Source organism: Cupressus sempervirens, chromosome 7 (assembly GCF_028749045.1).
Source record: "Cupressus sempervirens isolate cs-2001-9-10 chromosome 7, ASM2874904v1, whole genome shotgun sequence".
Lineage (NCBI taxonomy): Eukaryota > Viridiplantae > Streptophyta > Pinopsida > Cupressales > Cupressaceae > Cupressus > Cupressus sempervirens.
This window is the reverse complement of record NC_143124.1, coordinates 325076426-325097012: the sequence shown is the minus strand read 5'-3', so window position 1 is coordinate 325097012 and position 20587 is coordinate 325076426. Positions and strand designations below refer to the sequence as shown.

General features: G+C 29.6%; 1 protein-coding gene and 1 pseudogene across 1 annotated transcript in view; both read left to right on the top strand.

Moving 5' to 3' along the window:
* The window catches only part of LOC149546724 (uncharacterized), a 183945-nt pseudogene that overhangs the window by 161819 nt on the left and 1539 nt on the right, over window positions 1–20587 (top strand).
* LOC149546723 (putative 1-acyl-sn-glycerol-3-phosphate acyltransferase 5) overlaps window positions 17347–20587 on the top strand; it is a 55687-nt gene continuing 52446 nt past the window's right edge. The window contains exon 1 of the mRNA XM_089791334.1: window positions 17347–17839. The gene's annotated coding sequence lies outside the window, so the exon portion shown is untranslated. The remainder of the gene's footprint in view (window positions 17840–20587) is intronic.

The window sequence follows — 20587 nt, the reverse complement described above, 5'->3', positions numbered from 1 at the left end:
ATATATATATGTATATACATATATATATGTATATATATATATATATATATATATATATATGTATATGTATACATATATATGTATATATATATATGTATATATGTACATATATATGTATACATATATATATGTATACATATATATGTATACATATATATATACATATATATGTATATATACATATATATGTATATATATGTATATATATGTATATGTATACATATATATGTATATATATATGTATACATATATATGTATATATGTACATATATATATATATATGTATATATATATATATATGTATATGTATACATATATATATGTATACATATATATGTATACATATATATATGTATACATATACATATATATATATATATACATATATATATATATATGTACATATATACATATATATGTATACATATATATATGTATACATATATATATGTATACATATACATATATATATGTATATATATATATGTATATGTATATATATATATATACGAAAGATGATAAAGCACAACAAGAACAATTATTCTGCAAAGAATAGCTGAGAGATCAAGTGGACAATGATTCCAATGGTCTTGCCTAGAAGCTGTTTGGATAGTGGATCCTTCTACCTTCTACAACTCCTAATAGGGTTGGAATTTTCTAAAAAGGATTCAAAGTCTCCTAATAGGGACTCTTATGTGCTAAATGTGTTTATAGACTCTTAACAGGGTCCATCCTCTAACAAGGAATATATATATATACACATACACATACACATACACATACACATACACATATACATATATACATATACATATATATATACATATATACATATATACATATATACATATATATATATATATATATATATATATATATATATATATATATATATATACATATATACATATACATATACATATACATATACATATACATATACATACATACATATATATATATACATATACATACATATGTATGTATGTATATATATATCTTTGTGGGCATCATTCCCATCGGGGTTTTCCCTCTAATCAAGGATTCCCCTAGTTAACAAATCTAGTGTAATTGTGGTGCGCATCTTGTTATGGTTTTTGTTTACTTTGGTTACATGGTTAAGATTAATTAAGGTTGATAAATGTTTTAGTTGCATAACTGATTCACACCCCCCTCCCCTCTCTCAATTATGTCGGTGGACTTTTATTTCTAACAATTGGTATCAGAGTAGAAGGTGCTTAAAGATAAATTTTAATAGCTTTGGGAGATCAATGGTGAGTTATTTCAGAAATAATAGTCCTAAGTCTAATGGAGGAAAATTTGATACCAGAAGATAAAGCTTCTTGGTGAGAGATAAGAATTGTGTACAAAATTGAGCATTGAGCTTCAGGATATAGGCACAAGTAAAGATAGATTTAGATCCAAAGAAGACATGAAGATCAAGGAAGACATTGATCTGCTTATGAGAAGGGAACCAGAAGGTGTGAAATTTTTTTCTTGTTGGACATGTAAAGAGTTTGGGCATTTTTTCGTCCAGTTGTCCTAAGAGAGTAAGAAAATATAGAAAGAGTTTTCTTTCTGATGAAGATGAAGAATTTAAAGAAAGAATGGAAAGATTCTTGAGTGATTGTGATGATAAGGATAATGATCTTAAATTGGTTAAGAAAGAGGAAGTATTAGAAGAGATAACCTTGGTAACTATTGTTGATGATTGTGAAGAAGAGGATAATTCTAGAATTGTTAGACATAATGAGGAAGTATTGCTTGAGACTAACAATGATTTATAGAATGAAGGTGAGCTAAAGCAGGAATAAAGTTTGGAACCTAGAATAGAGCCAAGATTTCAGAGAACAACTCCTACTTCTAGTAAGAATATGACAAAGAATCATCCACTAGAGCAGATCATCGGAAACAAAGATAAAGGTGTGATGACAAGAAGTAGAATCAATGAAGAACAATGTTTGATATATCAAGTAGAACCAAAGAATGTAGATGAGGCATGTAGAGATGACTATTGGAAACAACCTATGAAAGAAGAATTGGATCAGATAGTAAAGAATGAGACATAGGAATTGCTCCGTAGACCAACAGACAAGAATGTGATAGCAAAAAAATAGGTATTCAGGAACAAGATGAATGAACAAGGTGAAGTTGTAAGGAACAAAGCAAGATTGGTATGTAAGGGTTACTCACAACAAGAAGGAATAGACTATGAACAAACCTCTACTCATTTGGCAAAAATTGAAGCAGTACGGTTATTCTTAGCCTATGCAGCACATAAGAAATTCAAAGTGTATCAGATGGATGTCAAATCAACATTTTTTAATGGAGAACTTGAATAAGAGGTATACATAGAACAACCTGAAGGTTTTCCTTTAACAAATGACAAGGACATGGTATACAGATTGAAGAAAGCATTGTGTGGCTTAAAAAAAGCACCCCAAACTTGGTATGCAAGGTTGGACAAGCGTATGACAAAACTTCGATTTAGCAAAGGTATGACTAAAAGAAATAGGTGATGGATTTTTTGTTTTGGTAATATTTTTGATGATATCATAGTTGGAGGAGATGATAGTGAAAGTGGCAAGTTTGCAGAAGAAATGAAGAAGGAATTTGAAATGAGCATGATAGGGGGGATGAAATACTTCTTAGGATTGCAGATTGTACAGAATAAAGAAGGAATATTTATTTCTCAAACTAAGTATTTGAAAGATCTATTGAAAAGGTTTGGTTTAGAAACATATAAACTAGTTGGAACACCTATGATAATTGGACACAAGCTATCTACAAAGGATGAGACACCTACTATTGAGTAAAAGAAGAATAAATATATGATTGGAGGATTGCAATATCTAATTCACACAAGGCCAAATATAGTAAATGTAGTTGGAATTGTTGCAAGATTTCAAGATGACCCTAGAGAAGCACATTATGCAATAGTTAAGAGGATAATTAGATATTTGGAGGGAACATTAGAGTTTCAATTATGGTATGATAGATCCAATGATTTCACTTTATATGCTTATATTGATGCTGATTAGGTAGGCAGTATGGATGATAGAAAGAGCACCAGTGTTGGAGCATTCTTTCTTGGAGGAAGATCGATTTCGTGGTTAAGCAAGAAGTAGGATTGTATCTCACTGAGTACAACAAAGGAAGAATATGTTGTAGTAGCAAACAATTCTAATCAGGTTGTTTGGATGAAGCAGATGCTGAATGATATAAGGATAGAATTCAGTGAACCTGTTGTCATACATTGTGATAACATAAGCATAATGACTATGTCTAAGAATCTAGTGTTGCATTCTAAGACTAAGCACATTTCTATCAAATATCACATGCTGAGAGAGAAAGTTGTAGAAAAGGAAATCAGATTGGAGTATGTAAGCACCAAGGAGCAGATTGTAGATATTTTCACTAAGCTTCTCCCTAAAGAGACTTTTGAGTATTTGCGAGGTATGCTAGGGGTTATGCCCCTACTTACATCAGAGTAGATGATGCAAGAGCATTAGTCTAGTGTTACAGAGCACTATTATTTGTCTGGACTGAATGATGATGCTTCTTATATGTGGGGGTACTTGTGATGCATAGAGTCATCTAGGACTCTTGATACATGTTGTTTTGGACAATGTCTTTGGACACTTGAGCAGGTCAGAGATGGTTGTTGCAGAGATTGATAGGATACAATGATAGATGGTTGTTGAAACCTTTTGTTATTGATGTCAATGGCGGAGAGATTACAACATGAAAAACATTTTGATACATGGGAGAAGTTACTGAGCACATTGAGGTATATCAATGGGGGAGAAGTGTGTGAATAATTGATGTCAGTAATAAGGTTAAGGAAACATAGAAGCCATTATGATTGATGAAGAGGATTTAAAAAGAAAGGATAACAGTCTTTAACAGTTGGTATTTTTGGAACTAGATGTTTTTCATCTATGTTGCCATCAATGCCAAAGGAGGAGATTATTAGAAGCATGAAGCTGATGATATTCCTATGGGGGATTATTGTAGAAACATGATTAGATCATTATCATGATGATATGTTACATTGATGACTGTATTTATCATTGATGTCAACATAGCAGTTTTCTGTGGTATTTGAAAGAAGAACAACAATAAAGATTAAGTTGGTATGGACAGATCGTTGAGTATTTTCACTAGAAAGGCTAATGGGAGATACTACTAAGTGTCTAGTATAAGCAGCTAACCTCAGGTGTAGATAATATTAAGTATGGAAGAAGTTATGCAAGTTTTGGTGTATATTGTTAAGAGATAGAGTTTATAGAAGCATGTTCTGGTAAACTTGTTATATCTCTTAGTAGAGTTGTTATTTTGAGAAGCAAGGTTAAAGGTGTGTAGAAGACATTTTGGAGATAACACGGCTAAGCTCACTTGTCATAATATTACACATGTAGAAATTTATTCAAGTTACAAGGTGACAAATTGATGTTATTGCTAAGTAAAATGTGTTCTTAATGAGGTGCTATAATAATTAATTGACAAGGTGTAATAGCTGACTCAAGGGAATTGTTTTATGGACTCGGTATAAAGGAAGGAAATTTTCCTTTATTATGCAAGCATGTATGAAGTAAGCAAGAAGACAGAAAAAAAGAATAAAAGATATGAATCCTGATTAATTGCAAAGATAAGCAAAGCAGAGTGAAGTTGGAGAAAACTTCATTGTCGAGGTTTTATTTTGAGATCCGAGGTTTGATATTTGGATTCAAGGTTTGTGACCTAGTCTACAAGGTCTGACAATGATTGGTTTGGTTGACAAGATAGAGGAAAGAGGATAAAGCACAATACAAACAATTATTCTGCAAGGAATATTTGAGAGATTAGTTGGACAGTGAAGTTCAGTGGTCTTGCACCAGAAGTTGTTTGGACAGTGGGTCCTTCTACCTTCTATGACTCCTAACAGGGTTGACACAACTCCTAATAGGATTGGAATTTTCTAAAAGGGATTCAAAGTCTCCTAACTTGGACTCTTATGTACTGAATGTGTTTATAGATTCCTAACAGGGTCCATCATGTAACAATGATTTTATCTATCTATCTATCTATATATATACATATACATATATACATACATACATATATACATATATATATATATATATATATATATATATATATACATATACATGTATATTATATATACATATATATACATGTATATATATACATATATACATATATATATATATACATATATATATATACACATAAATATACATGTATATATATATATACATATATACATACATACATATATATATATATATATGTATGTATGTATATATGTATATGTATGTATATATATACATGTATATATATGTATATATATATTTATATATATACATGCATGTATGTATGTATGTATGTATGTATGTATGTATGTATGTATATAATATATATAATATGCATGTATACATATGTATGTATGTATATATGTATATGTATATATATACATGTATATATGTATATACATGTATATATATATACATGTATATATGTATATACATGTATATATATATATGTATATACATGTATATATATATATGTATATACATGTATATATATATATATATATATATATATGTATATATATATATATATATATATATACATGTGTATACATATATATATATATATATACAATATGTATATACATGTATATATATATATATGTATACACATGTATATATATATATATATATACATATATATATATATATATATATACATATATATATATATATATATATATATATATATATATATATATATATATATACATGTATGTGTGTGTGTGTGTGTATATGATCAAGGGTTTTCTTAGTCAACAAATCTGATGTAATTGTGTATGTGCATCTTTTTATGGTTGCTGTTTACTTTGGTTACATGGTTAAGATTAATTAAGGTTGATAAATGTTTTAGTTGGATAACTGATTCATCCACCCCCTCCCCACCCCCTTCTCTAGCCCCCCGTCTCTCAGTTATCTTGGTGAACTATTATTTCTAACACAATATATATACAATTTTTTTTTAATAATTTACTTATATGGAAATTCATATTAAGCAGATACATATTTCTAAAAATAAGGGTTAAGTAATAATACATCTTGGTAATGCAACATAACCTAATATTTCTTGCATCATTTGCTTTATTATAGAGTAGAATGAAAAACTTATTTGTGAAAGAATTATAAAATTGCAAATAGATTTTCTTATCTTGTATAATGGTGAAATAAAAAATAGTAATCACATGTAATTAAGTTGAAATGTTGAAGCAATTAAAAAAATATTCACTCCAACTAATGAAAATAATAATAATAATTCAAGTCCAAGTTGCTCATATACAATAAGTACATCCCATTGAGTGGATCATAGCCAAGCACGCCAACCTTAAACATCACACACTAATGAATAAATTATGCTTGGGAAAATAAGTCCACTTTGACTATTTAACACTTTTAGCCTAGGAATCAAGCTTGAGTGCATGACGTTTAAGCTGTTTGTTACAAATGTAGCATGGACTAATAGGCAAATGGAAATCAAAAGGATTGGATATCTTTTAGAGATAATGAAAATCCCAAAATAGAAACAAATTAGCTTTAATATGTCAAAATTTTAGTTTAACTCTATGAATAAACATTTGCATTGATTTTTTTCTGTGTTTGATAATTACAAGGCAAGTGGGGGCCTCTTACACACAAGCACCCACCTATTTAGTATTTTCACCCTTTAATTTCTTTCTTCTTTGGTAAATATCTTAGAGCTTATAGTACTATATAACTCAATTCTGGCTCACAATTCTAGCCAATATCAAAATAGCTAAACGTTGGTTCATAAATTTGAGATATGGAGCTTTTTTCGTAACCCAATCTCATTATTTCCTAATTTTTCCCAACTAAAAAATTCTATATCTTTTGCTTTGTCCATTTATCTCTAAGCAAGATTTGAAGTAACATGCCACTTGTTATTGGGAGCAGTATATGTGACCCAAGTCAATGATACTTGGAAGGCTCTCAGTTCATGCTGGAAATTTTTGTTACACATCCTTCAAAAATTGTGCTTGCGTACGTAATTGTGAATGAAAACAATTAAGCTAAATAAGACAATAAATTGTGAGAAAGATATATTTAAGCTGATAGGCTTTATTCCTTGAGAATCAGTGATCAAATATTTACATTTTTTGATAGTCTTACGCTGGGAAATAGGAAAGATGGGCCAAAAAATATGTGGAAGTTTCCATCGGATTGTTTAGTGTTTCGAAATGCTTGCCCTACAGACGATCTATTCCACCAAGGCCACCTACTTCTAATGTCTTTAGCAAGATCTTTGAGCACCAAATTTTATCTACCATTTTCTTACAGTAAATCTGATTCACACAATGAAGATTAGATTCTACTAAATGAGAAGTTACACTCGTGAAGCTTTTGGACTAGCTCAAGCTCTAGAAATTCTCAAGGCTCGTATGGAAATCTAAATCACTCTACTTCAAGAAAATATTTAAATCATTCAGCTTCAAGAAAATATTTAGATTACTTTGTCTCTAGAAATTCTTTAAATCATTCCACTTCGAGAAAATATTTAAATCATTCTGTCTTTGATAAATATTCTCGGCACTGTAATAATTTTGTTGTGGCAACTACTAAATCCATCGAGTCCAAGACAAATTGGAGCTCATCCATGGTTGCCAAGCCACCAATTCCATCTAGTAAATCATTTATGAAATGATAGCAGTTCTTCACCCTAGGGTTAATGAAAACCCCTACCATGAAGCTTGAAGACATGCGCCTTAGGTGATAGAAACCTAATAACCATGGTGTCGAGAAGTTGATTCTTAAGTAGTCAGTTGCATGTAGCTACAAGAAAGGGCCAAAGATTGTGTCAAAGATCTTATTTCTCTCAATTTTTGAAACAAATCAAACTTCAAAATATTTCTATAGAGGAGATATCTAAATCCAAGGGTTGGCATATCCTGGTACCATTGACAACACTAAACAGATGTAAAGTTTCAACAAATTCTGTCATCAACTGCTCTACCAACAAAATACTCTTGATATGTATGACTGGTGATGCACTCTAGATATTCCTCACACTTTAAAGGTAGGAAAGCATACCATTCAAAATGTATAGGATCAGAAATAGATGAATGGAAGACGAGGTCAACTCTAAGGCAATCCAAAGCTTGAGCAATTGAGGACAAGAACAAGTCCACATTTTCTATTTGTCAATTTACAATCTAGTGCACCAATGGAATTATTATCATGCTCAAAGAAGAAATTGGAATGATAGACAAGCATCTAGAATTGAAGGCTATGACAAGATACTTGGGGGATGTATGGGTTCCTAGGATGTTAATAAATTAGACACAAAACTTGTAACACTTTGGGGAGATCAGGGGAGTGATGCTTTAGAAATGCAATAGTTGATTTGAGAATCATTATTAATCATAGGTAGCTTTTGATTCAAATAAAATGTGTTGGTTTGAATTCCTCTAGAAAGAGGGCTTTGAAGGGTGATTTTGTTGTATGTTTCAAGGAAAAATGACACTTTCTCACTCTACATACATTTTTCAAGTGTGCCATTTAGGTTTCAATCTCATATAAACCAATTTAGGAGCCTAGTTAACATTTTTTACCTATTCTATAGCCTATTACCTTTTTTAATAGAATAGAATGAAGATAAATTATTGGTGGCATGTCAAAAACCAATCTTAATTCGGTAGATTTTAGGACAATTTTCAAAGATTTTAAGGTCGGTCACACCCTTCCTTTCTTTAGAACATTGGACAAATCCATTAGGAATTAAATCAAAGTGAAAATTGTTTAATAAAATTTAGGAACTATAAAAGAAAAAGGATGGATGAATGTAACAAGTGAAGGCAACTTAGTGATAAGCTATGGAGGAGGGAAGTGATAAATATTGCTGGTTTGAGAAGGTGATTCAAGACTAGGAAGAATAATTTGTGTAAAGGCATAACATAATAAGTACTTGATATTTTCATCAAATATAATATCTTAATGATTCTAGTGTATTTCTCATTCCTTTCAAAAGTTTTGTTTGGATTCAATAGTCTTAGATATTAGATTTGATTCAAATGAAGGTGAATCATCACAACAAGAGCTCAAAAGAACAAAAGGCCTACATGTAATCATTGTGGAAAAATAGGACATACATTAAAAAAGTTTTGGAGCAATGGTAAATCAAAACTCAGTGGAAAATGTTATAGTTGTAACAAACATGGACAGATTCAACATTAATAAAAAGTTTAAACCAATTAACACCATTTATAAATATTTTGACTCAAAAGTTATTGTTGTTTATATGATGTTGACTTCATAGAGAATTTTGTTAGCTTCAATTTAGGCTTCCTTGAGATGTAATTCAATTAAAAGTTATATTTTATGCCTAATGTATTCTCCTATAATAGTTTTTAATAAAATGGATCATACTATAGAGTTGTAATTAAATTAGCTTATTTTTTTATTGTGCAATTTTCTATCAATAAAAAAGGTGGTTAGATAACACATTACTCTTAGTGAACAAATTCTTGAAGAAAAAAATATTAAACACCATCAATATTCTCTAGAATCATTAATATTGTAAGAATTTAGATCAAGCTTTGATACCAAGTAAGAATTTTCCTAAGGCAATGGATAAAAATACCATGATCTAGAACCTTAATAGATGACACAACAGAGATGGAAAAATGATATGATTAGTTGATTGATTTAATAATGATCATTACTACATGAATAACGTTGAATTGATAAATTATAATGTAGAATGCTTGAATATATAGGCAATGTATGATAACTAGAAGATATCCAAGTGATAAACTATCACATACACTAGGTGATATCACATGCTCACCAAAGGTAGATTATCCTCCATTGTACAACAAAGTATGTGCAAATATGTGCAATTCAATGAGAGAATGATAATGTGATAGTCACACTAAAGGTGGATTTCACACATAAAGTGGAATCAAATAATAACTAACATCAACACAGAAAATTGTCTAGTAAAAGGCCGCCTCTTTACGAGGATCAGAATTCACCAAGCTCTACAAAATCATCTGGCAAAGGATGTGCAAGTAGCTCCAAGGTGGATCCTCATAAGTTTTCTTTCAACTAAGATTTGGCATAGTGTAATTAAAGATAGTATATATATATATATATATAGAATTGTTACTAATTTTTCTTAATCGAGATGCTCATCAAAGTTATTCAAAGAAGACTATAATTGCAATCATACATATTGAAAGGTTAAATATTATACATGAAAGTTATGAGGTTTTTCAAAATATTTCCTGCTTTTCTATCTTGTTTGTACATGTTGTGCAACTTTCAAACCACTGTCACTGTTTACAATGAAATTTAGTATATTTTAGCTGATAGCCTATTTATGGGAACTTTGTTCCCAGAAATTGAAATTTTGGCTATTAAAATTAAAATTAATATTGTAAGAAAGAAACAAATAGTATAAAAAATTGAATTCGTTTATAATATTAATTTTAGTTATAAAAGCTATCACATAATTATTTGTTATTGGATTGTGGAAATTTGATTAAATATTATTCATATTATAATAGTTGTATGATTAGAAACCATAGTTACAAAAAAAATATAATATATGATAAAACAATATATTTTATAAGAATAAAGTTATCAAAATAATTAAAATCGAAACTTACAATGTAATTATTTGTTTCACTTTATGTTTTGAGCCTTTTGTTACATCTATCAATAGAAATTATACCATATAATACCATTATTCACAAATTATCTCATGAGAAAATAAATATTTAAGTTTCAAAAATCACTATATTTAGCTAAACTTGATAGAGAAGGTTGGAAATCTATTTGGAACATATTGATAGAGACAAATATTTCACCTCAAGCCAATTCTAATATTTTAATAGAAACGCATGATCTGCATCATTTTTTTACTCTAAAGTGAAAATAAATCTATAATTTTAAACTTTATATAGCTAGAATTTAACTAAAATATTTTAGTTAAAAAAAATAGTTACTAGTGATTGGTGTCAATTAATTGAGTCTTTGTACGAGGTGAATGAAATAGTATATTGTCTATGTTAAATGAAAGAGTATAGATGAAAAAATAATTTTGTTATTCTATTTTAGTTTTGTTTAATTTGATTATTAGATTGAAAAATTCATAGAATTTACATTATACTTTCAAGTACACGAGATATGCTAAAATACAAAATCACTCATACATAATTAAATAACAAAATAAAGGAATCTCGCCTATTGGAAAACAAGATGTAACTTTTTGCATCCATGAAATACTAATAAATAAATGTATCACTATTAGCAAAACACTTCAACGTTTAGCAGAAAATTACACGCAAAACATTTTGATTAAACATTCTATATCAACAATAGGATAACATTATCTTACATATAAACTATTAGCGCACTCCTTGCACCCTCCAAAGGTGCAAGTGCTAGTTTTAAAATAACATTAACATGAGTCATATTAACGCTAACATAAATTGCACATTGTGCTAACAAAATTTCTCACACCTCCCTTCAAATGATAAAAACATCGAGCCATTCTAGAACACTTGAAAGAAAACATGGAAATAAACTGTAGAAATATGTATATTTCTAAATATAAAATAACTATCGAAAAAAGTTGTAATGCACATCATCAATACAATTTTACACTAAAACCCAATTTGATCAACACTAACACCATGTCCCCATGTTGTCGCTTAAATCAATTTCATGCTTACATTTAAGCAGTATAGTGTTCCCATGCAAAATAAAAGCTGTAGAAAAAGGAAAATTTAGAATCTTTTCCTAGTTTTTGTGGAGTGGCTATTTTTTAGCAAATAAAAATAAGATGTAGGAAAAGAGGGGGGGCTAGAAATAAGTAGCAACTACTTATTAAAAAAAGTGACACATCTTCACCACATTTTTTTAATACCCTTTTTATTTGCATATATTTCAGTTTTCAAAATTATTTGCAAGAGAAATGGTTAATAATTGATTTAAAAATAATATTTAGAACATTGTTTAAAATTAAGTAGCAAATATTATGATCTATGGGGCCACAAGCTCCACAAATTGTGCCAAAAAATAATGAGCAACTGTTGCTAGCAAAAATAAGCTAAGCAGCCGCATGGGGACATGCTCTAATGTTCTTATAATGGGTTTTCTAATTGATTACTTCCTAAGTTATTCCTAGAGGCTTTTGTTCTATGCTCAAAAAGCAACCTGTCATATGAATAAATCTCCCAAATTTATTTATTCAAAGAAATTAAATTTTTGACGAAAAAGTTGTTTAATTTGTTCATAATTTTAAAAATAATTCATTGAATATTTATCGTTAGTTTTTATCTTACTCCATTTTTAACTCTTGCTTTGATATTTATTAGTTGTTATCTCCACTTTTATCTATTGTTTTTCTGTTTATTTGAAAAAATAATTACTTGTGATCTCTACATTAGCTCTATTTATTTAACTTTTGATTTTTAAAATTGATTTAGATTTTAGTTTATTTTTTACATTAGTTTATTTTTTTCTTTTAATATTATTTTTTAGTTTCAATACTTTATTTAGTCCATAGAATATTCTTGCTATTTTTTCATTTCATTTTTTTGTATTTCTCTTATTAATTTTTATAATAAATTTTTTGATGAGGTTTTTATAAATGATTTTTTTTTTTCATATTTGACAAATTGAATTTAAAAAATAAAACAATCAATCTATTTCAATAAGATTTTATTTTTAAAAATAATTTTATTATAAAAAACCTATCGCTTATAATTGCAAGCACAAAAGCTATTATTATTATTAGTTTCTGCCTTCGGTAGGAAACTAATGGAATCATGTGATTCCATATTAGTTACATATATCTAAAAATTTGAAGATATACTAATGTTTGCATAAGCTATATTAATTTGCATAATTTTTTTGAAATTGAAAAATACAATTTTTTGAAAATTGTATTGGTTCATAATAAAAAAGGCAATGAAAAAATTCAATTTTCTTCAACAAAAATATAAATATTTTCTAACAACTCTATTAATGAATGCATTAATTACAACTTTATCTTTTTCACATTTGTGACAAGTGGATTAACTTTTAAAAAAATAATCATTTTTATCTTTCACCTCACAAGTGAATGTCTAATCAATATTAATTATCTCTATCTATTTTCCTTACCAAATGCAAATATAAAGTTAAATGTTTTATTTTACTTATTTTAAGTCTAATCAATATTAATAATTATCACAATTTCAAATATAAAGTTAAATATTTTATATTTCTTATATTAAATATATTTATTAGTTTTACATTGATGTTTATTTTTGTCAATTGTAAAATGTTATTTCTTTAAGTTTACACTATGTTTTACCAGCTATTATTTTACAATCTTGCTCTAATACTACCCCTCAAACTTACTAGAGATTTTGGTAGTTTGAATAAATTAATCAACAATTTATTTTTTAAAATTAAATATTTCAACTTATAATTGAATTGGTAGAAATCGGTAGTTCATTCATATAATATAATTTCTATTGTTATTTATATCCCTATCTATTTTCCTTACAAAGTTCAAATATAGAGTTAAATGTTTTATATTCTTATTTTAAATATATTTATTATTAGTTTTAAATGTTTATTTTTGTAATTTGTAAAATGCTATTCAAATATAGATATTTTAATCAAATATTTAGTTAAATGTTTTATATTTTTTATTTTAAATACATTTATTATTTAAAATAGTTTATGGAGATGAAGTCATATTAATTTATAGAGATAAATGTTTTTTAAGTTGTATAATTTAGATATTTATCAAATATAGAGTTAAATTATTTTAATCAAATATAGAGTTAAACATTTAATATTTCTTATTTTAAATATATTTATTATTAGTTTTACATTGATGTTTCTATATATATATATATATATTTCTTATTAGTTTTATATTGATGTTTATTTTTGACAATTGTAAAATGTTATTTTTTAAAAGTTTACACTATGTTTTACTAACTACTACTTTACAATTTTGCTTAAATTTTTTTAACCATTAATACTACCCCTCAAATTTACTCCAGATTTTGATACTTTGATTTAAGTAATCGACAATTTTATTTTTAAAATTAAATATTCCAACTTATAATTGAATTGGTAGAAATGAGTAATTCATTAATATAATATAATTTTTATTGTTATTTATATATTTCTTAAAATAATAAAATTATTAATATTTTTCAAATTCTCTTCAACTCTCTCTATTATTCTACCTTTACTTGTCTTTATAATAGCATATCATTTTTTTTTACCTCTCTCTTTGTATAACATTATATCCCATGGGTCATAGGCATCTTTGATATCAACACTAGCTTAGTTGTATATATACAAAACAACGTTATGAACGTTTCCATTTTAAAAGACACTTCAACATTTTCCATTAGGTCCTCACTAAATACAAAAACCTAATCTTGAACGCTGAGATTTGCTATCTGGATTTGATTGTGTGACCAATTTTTTATATCAACGTTTCGGATCACACTCCGTGATCCATCATCAGGATGCATACAAAAGAAGAGAAGGATAAAAGAGAAAGTTAGCAAACCAAACTTCAAATAAAAGGTAGGGGGTTGGGGGGAGAGGAGGAAGAAAGCACACAAAACGAGGACAACTACCAAATAAAGGAAACCCAAAAGACAACCAAGCCAACCTGAAGAGGAAAAAGAGTTGCAAGACCCAAAGAGAAAATCCTGGTGAGCAGCCTAAAGACCCCAAAAGATAAGAAAGGAGAATATAACACTAAAAAATTAAAAAGAATAGAAAATACTTGAAAAAATTAAAAGAGGTTCTAACGAAGAAAAAGAAGAAAAAATTAATTAAGAGACTGGAAGAACCAAAAGAATAATGAAGAAAACTACTAAAATAATTAAGAAAAATGATAAAATAGAAAGGAAAGAGAAAAGACGCCTAAAATAATTTTTAAAAAAGGAGGGAGAATTAAAAAAGAAGAAGAAAAATCGAAGATACACAATAATTAATGAACTAATAAAATAAAAAGAAGAAGATTGAAACATAGTTAAAAATAAGGAATAAAACACAAATAAATTTTTGGTTCGAATAAGCAAAAGAGAGGAAAATAGAGTAAAATATAAAATTTTAAAAATAAATAACTAATTAAATAATAAAAAATAACTTAGTTAATAATAAAATTAAAATTGGAAAGAAAGAAAAGAAGAAAAAAAAAAAAAAAAAAAAAAGAAAAAAAAGAAGAAGAAGAAGAAGAAAAAAAAAAAATGAAAAAAAATGAAAAGAAGAACAAAGGTAAGATAAACAAAAGAACCATGAAAGAGACAATATAAGAAAACGAAAGGGGAAAGGATTATAAAAGGTTGGGGGGCAAGTGGGGGGAGTTGGTGAAATAGAAAAAGGCCACAAAGGACCAAGAAGTAAAGGAAAGAAAACATCAAAAAGATAAATAAGATAAACGAATCAAAACAATTAAATAACTTAAGACAATAAGTATAAAATAAGAGGAAAGAAAACACTAAGCTAAAGGAAGGAAGTTCAAAAAAAAATATAAAAAGAGAAAGAAAAAATCTGCAGAAGAACACGAGAAAATGCAACAAGAAGAAAGCCGACAAATACCAACAAATGTCTTTTGGGTTTCCTTTATTTGGTAGTTGTCCTCGTTTTGTGTGCTTTCTTCCTCCTCTCCCCCCAACCCCCTACCTTTTATTTGAAGTCTGGTTTGCTAACTTTCTCTTTTATCCTTCTCTTCTTTTGTATGCATCCTGATGATGGATCACGGAGTGTGATCCGAAACGTTGATGTAAAAAATTGGTCACACAATCAAATCCAGATAGCAAATCTCAGCATTGATAGATTGTGGAAATCTGATAGCTCTTACTAATCTTGAACTATAAGTTTCCATTAGTAAAACACAGAGGCGTTGACAAGAAACATATCATTGCAAAAGCTACTTCAGTCAACCATAAAAACATGAAGACAAGAACTTTGGTGCATGCACCTCTTGTTTTCAATCTCATTCCTTTACTTTCTTAGATCTAAATGCCACTCTTACAATTTTGTTCATCACAAGATCTAGAACAGGCAAATACTAAAAAAGAGATGAAGTGAAGATGTTCAAGTGACAATTTTCAAAATATCAAAATCGACAGTCCTTAAGATCATTAGTTCAATTATAAGCAACAAAAGGGATATCAAACCAGTCAAGGACATGTACTTATTTCATGGATCAAGTTCATTGGCCCTTGCAAATGCAATCAAACAGAATTACATTTTTGTCTTATGAAAACTAGAAGGTACTAGGTCAGCAATCTGATTTTCACTCCATGAGGAGGGGCTAGAAAAAGAGGGAAAAAAATCATCAATGGGTGAAGACCGTAGCATAATACAAGAACATTCTTATCTAGAAATCCAACTTCCATTGAGTTGCAAGAATGACACCAACTTAAATCTTTAAAATGGACAAAATAACAAGACAACAAAGCAATCGGAATGCCAAATAAACATTTGGGGAATTTCCTCCAACCCTAGTAGAAGTTGCTTTGTCTATGCAAAAACAAATTCAACTTTATTATTTTAATTTTACTAGAGAAATTGGAATTGCAGGAAAATTACAACAAAATCCCTCAAAATAGAAAAAAGGTTGAAGCCAAAAACTAGACTCAGAGAGTTGGCTTGTTGGCTCAAATGATCACAGTCTCCTTTCATCGGTGACATGGGTTTCCCCTTCATGATTTTTCCCCTATTTTGCCTTTAATTGCTACTGCACAAAAGGAAGCCGAAAATAATGACAGAAAGCAACAAAATTAGTTGTTACAGGGCGCTAGGGTTAATAGTGATAAAGATTTGCAATTAAAATAAAAACCTCTAGAACTTAGAAGCTTCAAGAAGCAGTTTTTAAGTTTTTGACATTAAATAAAAAATTCTATTTTTCTCACAAGAAAATTATTTTTCTATTTGCTAAAGCCAATGAGAAATAAGAAAAATCAGAATTTATAAATATTAAAAATAAAATAAAATGATAACTATTACATTTTGATTGAATAAAATTTAATACTAAAATTAAAATTCTATTGGTTGTTTGAAGTGGTCAAACAGAAAAAATAGGATTAAACGAATGCCTCCGGCAGGAACTAATAATAATAATAAAAAAACTAAGGTATTAATTGAGATCCAAAGTGCCTATAAAATAACCTTGCCTAAACACAAGTAAAGCACCATGTCAGATTTAAAGCCTCTGCCGAACTGGCAAAGTTTCTATTAATTAACCTTGCCTAAACACAAGTAAAGGACCATGTCAGATTTAAAGCCTCTGCCTAACTGGAGTGTACAGTGCAACTGGATTCGATGTGTCAACGCTAACTCACGCACTTCTAGGTAAAGTGTATAAATATTGAGTATATCCAGCTATACACACGTTAAGAATATCCAAAGAATCGTTTGGAAAGGCTCGGGATAGTCGCCCTTTCTTAGTAATTCAAGACCCAAAAAACAATATTTTTGCTTGTTTTTGGAATGATATTTGACTTTGCATGGCCGAAAAGAATTGATATGAGAGTGGGTTTTTTCCCGAGGTAAGCTAAGGCCACAGATGCGTTGGATGGCGTCCAGGCTTCCTCGGAATCAACCTCACAATACAACCATTCGTTTTTGTCTTTTTTTGTTTGCGTGATCTACTCAAGCAAACTTGGAATCAACAAAGAATAGAGACAACTATATTGGATCTCACCACTTTCCCCTACTGTTGTTGTACCAGTTGTTGACGAGTCTGTGGTTGGGATTAGGTCAGTAACGGATACCCACCTTTTGTTTTTCTCAATGGAAATCAAATAGCTTGAATAATTATTAAATGGAATATGTTAGTATTTGGGTTTTCCTTTCACAGAGATTTAAGATGTACAGCATGGTTGAATTGAAATTTTGCTGTTTTCTTGTGCTTTGAGAAATCACTGTACTATGCGAATGTTTCGCCGAAAAGGAACTGTTTGTCTGTTTTACGTTCTTATTTTTCAATTACTCGCAATGGAAGTCTGATTGGAATAGTTGCTTTTTATTGTTTCATGACCCTTTTGGTTATTTTTTATGTTGTTGAATCTATTGCAATTGTGTGAGATATTGTCTTAGATATGTTTCGCCTCGCGTTTCGCTAGACATTGGCATAATTGTTCTCATCTGTTGTCTCCTCTGCTCGGCTATGGGTTTAATGCATGCTGTTTGGCAAGCTTTTTCACGGTTTTCAATATTTTGGCTTGTAAACTCTGCAACTGCAGATTTAATTTATATGCAACTATGGTTACCACAAAAGATCATAGTTGTACGGGGAGGTCATTCAGAACCCAAATTTCCTCTTCTGTAAGTATTTAAAATATCAAAGGGTTGGGAAACATAGGAACAAGGGTATGTCTTATCATGCGTATAATCTTTAACAGATGTGGTATAGTGAACTCCCAAATCTAAGTATCACAACATATATTAAGTCTATCAGGGGATTTACGTCATTGCGGTTAATTTTGTCTCTCATAAATTTGGTTGGTCCTCTCGGTTTTTTTTGGGTTGAATTAATTTGGGTTGTTGACCATTCATGGCTGTACTAATTATGGTTCACATCTTGGAATGCCCCTATTGGGTAAATTACAGCCATTGTTGATCTTTTTCCAAGTAAGGAAAGGGGACTAGACAATTTAGGCCTTAGCTCCTGGTACAAATGTGTCCACATATACCATATACCTTTATTTTCTTTTTGTTTTAAATTTTAATAATTACAACTTTATTGGAACATTTCCACAATTTGGTGACAAGTATTATGCTTTACCAATGAGGACATATGAACTTTTCCTTTGCTAGCTGCCGCATCATATCATCGAACACATTGGCCAGTTTGCTATTTTGCGTCTCCAAGTAAAGGAGTCTGGACTTTGAAAGAACTGGTAAAGGAAAAATGCATAATAAACCTCTTTGTACCTTAGGAGCATTCTTACTGCCTACATTTTCTGCTTATTTTAATAATTCTATGTAAATTGGGCCACTGCCACCGTTGAATGACAAATGCCAACATCATATGGATGACGGACCAATTAATTTGGTCATCATCATCTTGGTACTTATATTGCGATCAAAATTTTGCAGGATCTCTCTTGTTCTGTACTTGTTGGCAGTTTGTTTTCCTTTCATATTCTTGCCGAGTTAATTTTTCTTTGGCTGCTCTCTAAAGTTTAACCAAGACTTGCAATTGTCAAGTTTCAACCATTGAGATGCACAGGATCTTTGTTTCATCATGGTTACTTGGATTTTCGTTGAGTCTTTGGTATAGGCGTGGTGTTGTGTGCAGGTGCATATCCATGTCTCAGTTTCCTAGAAGAAGCATGTAATATCCTGAGCCAATATTTTCCCCCAATTTTCTCAAAATGTAACATAAAAATTATCAAAAACGGATTTGCAAATAAATACAAAATAAAATTGCTGCAAGTATCTCGTAGACACTTTCAACAATGATAATTTTTTACACACATAAACTAATCATACACAGAATGATTCTGTTGCATATATGATGCACACATTACAAAGCGTATAATCTTCTTCTCCAGATACCAAAATCACAGATCGCTCCAAACACTGAGATCTCTTTATCTTCTATAGTCACAAAACCTTAACATATGCACATGCCTCCTGTCATTCTGCTTGAAGAAAATACAGTCCCATCACCTATTTCCACCTATCATCAATCAAAAATAAGCTCAACAAAACACAAATAGACTATGCCAAGGAATCCAAAGAGACACATGCGTTACACAGTAATAAACTATCCATAGTTAAGATACAAGAATGATTCCAGCTCGCACAACCGAAAAATCCGCATGGCACACAAACCCAAGCCACCCGACAATTGGAAGAGGCATTATTTATATAAGAACTGATGATATAAATGAACTGGCAGCTTCAAGGAATTGGTGACAATAATATATGACCGGGCAGCATTTACATTCCCATTAATCAACGATATGCTCTGCCAGCTATACATAAGACCCACACGGTGCCAAGTAAGCGCATGCAAGATACAAAGAATATGGAACACAATCACGGGTAAGGATAATTTTTCTCGCAGCTACAAGCTTCAGCAGAAAGAACACAAATGTTTTATTTGTGGGATTTATTGCACTTTGTCGTTGTTGTTCTTGGAATCAAAGCACATGAAATTGAAATTAAAGAGACTATAAGTGCAAATGATGTGCATAAATGTTAGTTAGAGAAAACTAAACAAAGTTTGAAGGCTAATGGCAAAGTTTTTTAAGTTCCAAATTCAAATGATGGAATCAGACACAATAAATGAAACCACAGGGAAAGCAATTTCTTATTATAAATCAGTTCCACCTCAGGGATTAGAACCCAACAAGGTTCTAGGAATATCATTGGGTTCTGACATATGTATTGGAACTCATTGTAAGGCTAATGACTCGATGTGTGGTAACAGTTCCATCGTTACTACTGACCTCTGAAATGGTTCCAAGAAACACACAAAAATCATGACATTACAA